At 40.7% G+C, this 4278-nt stretch overlaps 1 non-coding gene across 1 annotated transcript; it reads right to left on the reverse strand.

Annotated features, from left to right (window-relative positions):
* Positions 1-1330: 1330 nt before the first annotated feature.
* Positions 1331-1399, reverse strand: Trnae-cuc. The gene has a single exon. It is a non-coding gene; the product is annotated as a tRNA-Glu (tRNA).
* Positions 1400-4278: the final 2879 nt, after the last annotated feature.

Genomic DNA, 4278 nt, shown 5'->3' on the forward strand with positions numbered 1-4278 from the left:
TCAAGGACTTCCAGAGGTGTTACACTAGGGCCAGTACCTCATTGACTTCCAGAGGTGTTACACTAGGGCCAGTACCTCATTGACTTCCAGAGGTGTTACACTAGGGCCAGTACCTCATTGACTTCCAGAGGTATTACACTAGGGCTAATACCTCATGGACTTTATCATGTCTCTACGAACAACCCAAGTAGGTTTGACGGATTGTTGGTTTAAGTTCATTAAAGTTTATTGATTACCAGATTTGTTTCTCACCAATTTTGCAGAGGATCCCGAGTATAACTTTCGATGGGTGACTTGAAATTGCTTTAAGCGATAAACAATTTTGATAAAGGTTTGTGAAGAGCCAAATAGCTACAACATCGACATTTTGGATTAGCGGCTGTGCCCACGTGGTGGCCAGCAAAAGACAACGTCATTTTGGCGAGTAGAAAGCTCTTTGTAAACTTCTAAAATGCCGACTAACCTGTCGAGAATGATAAGGAGATCAGAGTAGATCAAGTGCTGAATCTGAAAAAAACACAATTATATGTTTTTGGAATTTTTGAACTAAAATATAAGTTTAAGCTGTAAATATAGCTCTGAAATCAACGTTGGAGACTAAACTTTTGTCTAGGATAGTTTAGAGAGAGTTATCGATCAAATGTCTGAGACACTGACAAATTTGCAACCATCTGTGTATCCCAAAGAGAATTGACCCACAACGATATGACATTTTGAAATCATCGACAAAACGTGAGCCATCAACGCACATGTTAAAATCTTTAGTAAGACGATCAATTTGATGCCAAAACATCTGACTTATCGAAAACTGCCTCAAGAGACTAAACTAATTGGACAGGGTGGAACTCACTAGAAATGAAATCGTTGTTGATGATATATAAAGGAATGTATTTTGCCCCTCAATCAAAATTCAGACAAATCCTTAAAAACGTTTCCAGGTTGAAATATTGTCTGGGATTGTTTAGAGAGAGTTATCGATCAAATGGCTGAGACACTGACAACATTGCAACCATCTGTGTATCCCGAAAAGAAATAGACCCACAATTATAGGATATTTATATAGCGCACATATCCACGCAACTAGTGCATGCTCAAGGCGCTAAATTAAATAATGCTAACTTTTGCGCCTAGGATCCAACGCAATGCTGTTCTCTGGCGTTACATTATTACCCTGACGGAATTGTACTTTTAAAGCAGCTACTAAGCGTTTTGGGGGACCGTATAGGTCCGTACATCCGCTTCTCAGGTACCCATGTTAAACAGCTGGGTGGACTGAGTGCAATGTGGACAGGGACACAACATAATATGAGACCTAGATCACAAATGTTGGTGTCTCCACCGGGATTCGAACCCGGGCCTTTGGCGTGAGAGGCCAGCATGCTAACCACTGCACCAAAACGATATGACATGTTTAAATCTTTGACAAAGCGTGAGCCATCAACGCACATGTTAAAAACAACGATCAATTTGATGCCAAAACGTATTCCTTATAGAAAGCTGCCGCGAGAGACTAAACTATTTGGATAGGATGGAGTGAGTGAGTGAGTTCAGTTTTAGTTGTGAACCAGACAATCTAGTGACCAACAGCATGACCATCGATCTGCGCAATTGGGAACCGATGACATATGTCAACCAAGTCAGCGTGCCTGACCATCCGATCGCGTTAGTCGCCTCTTACGACAAGCATGGGTTACTGAAGGCGTATTCTAACCCGGACCTTCACGGGGAGACAAGCATGGGTTACTGAAGGCACATTCTAACCCGGACCATCACCGGTTGGACAGGGTGGAACTCACTCGAAATGAAATCGTTGTTGGTAGATATAAAGGAATGTATTTTGCCCCTCAATCTCAATTCGGGTACGTAAGTCCCAAAACTTTCAAAGTAAAATATATCACATTTTAAACGTAGTATTTTTGTTATTTTAACTGTTGGCTAAATTTTCCTACAATCGCCAGCGGCTGAAGGGATGGTGTAAATCCAGCTAGGATCCATGAAGGTAGCCAAAGTAATGTAAGTCCCCATGGCTCCTAGTATGGTGATCTACCTTCAGTTGTTGGCGATCTAGAGCCCATTTTTATATTGTGTTGTCCCCTATAGTTAAAATGTTTTAGATTCAATTACTAGTTTTACATATATATCTGTGATACTCTGGTTGCTTTACTGTCCTTTGTCGGCAGGTTTTATAATCTCTATATATATTCTATTTCAATGTCAAGTGTTCTCGTCACGATATGGCTGAAATATTGCCGATGTGACGTTAAATATTAACTCACTCACTCACTCAATCTCAATTCAGGCAAATCATTTACAATGCCATGTTTCCAGGTTGAATCGAATATTTTTTTGTAAGTTTGTATAGATTGCTTGTGTCGTTTGTTGACTCTAGAAGTTTTGATGAATAAATGACTTGATCGGCGCTGAGTCATCACACCCGGGCAAGACGCATTCCGTCATTCCTGTCATCAGTTTAAAAACAACAACTATTCCAAGCAATCATTCAGATGCGAATGCATATTACATTTTATGACCACTTTGCCAAGTATAAAAAGACAGTAGAACTAATTATTCTCTTTATTGCCATATCTTGGTTTGCGTATTTTCTCCATCTCTTCCTATACATTTGATTTATTAATACAAACTGCATGTGCATTTGTAAAGAACGTAATTGCTAGGACAAGAATAGAGCTTTATCACCATCCCTAGTCTGTCTCACAGTCCCTGAACAACATTATTTCCCCTACTGCCAAGCCCTCTCTGCAGTGCTAAAGCCCTAAATAAAGCAAGTCTAGATTTCCTCAGGTTCAGGGTCTGTTAACATCTGCAAGAAAACTAACTCACTTTGGGGGGTCGGATTACAAAGTAAACATATCCAACTACCATGGCTGGCCGGACCAACATCCTCACCAGTGGTCTGGAATCTTGCCTCACATTTTCATCTGTCAACTCTTAATTAACAAGCACATTGGGTGACATGAAGCTATAGTGGAGGCCTTGTGCACAGTTTCTGGTCTTGAAGAGACAAATCAAGCAAAATCTTGGGGAAAGGTTCCTCCTGAATGTTATGTTGTAGAAAGTATTGTTTCATTGTCTGACTTGGGTCCACACATAGCAGCCCAATTGTAAATGCGGTTAAGGATTTAATTGTAATTAAAACAAGGGTAATTTTTCTTATTCCTGATATAAGATTATTGTGTGAAACTCGGGTGTGTTTTGAGTATCTTTTTTTATCTAATTGCTCAACAGTAAAACATATGGCAGGGACCTAGCACTCATGAAGAGTGAGTGAGTGAGTTTGGGTTTACACCGCATTCAGTAATATTCCATATATGGCGGTGGTCTGTAAATAAGTCGAGTCTGGACCAGACAATCCAGTGGTCAACAGCATGAGCATCTACGCAATTGGGATACGATGACATGTGTCAACCAAGTCAGCAAGCCTGACCACCCGACCCCGTTAGTCGCCTTCTCGTGAAGAAGCAAATTCTAAAGGCACAGCATCTCGGAATTAAATCTGTTTACCTTCGTGATGTGATTGAGGCATGCAAGGTGAAATCTAGTGAGGATGATCTAGTATCTAGAAATACCCAGAACATCTTCAAGCGTAAGACAGATGCTGGCCTTTTCACTTCCATTGAACAGTTTGTTTAAAAAAAGGTGGTTATCTATATCCTCTTCGCATATTATACAAATGGAAACTTTTGAATGTGGAGATAAGTTCAAATTCATAAATAATTTTGTTGGTGTTCCACACAGATCTTGCACCTTGGTCATCTAGTGTCCAAGTGACATTGTGGGCTGCAAGTTTCCCAACAGTAAAATGTTAGGCAGTAGGGGCACTTGACCGGCCCACATGAGGTGATGACAGCATGGAGATAGGACAGGGCTTAACAGGAGGGCCAATAAATATGCCTTTCACTTATAGCGTTATCTGATGGTTGTATGATGAGACTTCTAATTGGTAATGACCCCAGCACGTGTAGCCCCAATGCAGATGTTCTTAGTCTCTGAATCTCTGGTCTCCCTAGGGCTCCTTTTCAATATAAATGGGCTTGTTTGTTACTATCAAAATTATATATTCAGAGACTAAGCCTTAGTCTACACCATCCCCAACCACGGCGCACATTAGTTTGATTATTTACAGACCACCAGCAAGAAACATAAAACATGGACCATAAAATCCAGTTAACAACAGCATGAGCATCAATCTATCCAATTTGACATGCGTTAACCACATCATAGGGCCTGACCACCCGATCCCGTTAGTCGCCTCTTACG

Source organism: Haliotis rubra, unplaced genomic scaffold (assembly GCF_003918875.1).
Source record: "Haliotis rubra isolate DU_JTF1 unplaced genomic scaffold, ASM391887v1 Scf776, whole genome shotgun sequence".
NCBI lineage: Eukaryota > Metazoa > Mollusca > Gastropoda > Lepetellida > Haliotidae > Haliotis > Haliotis rubra.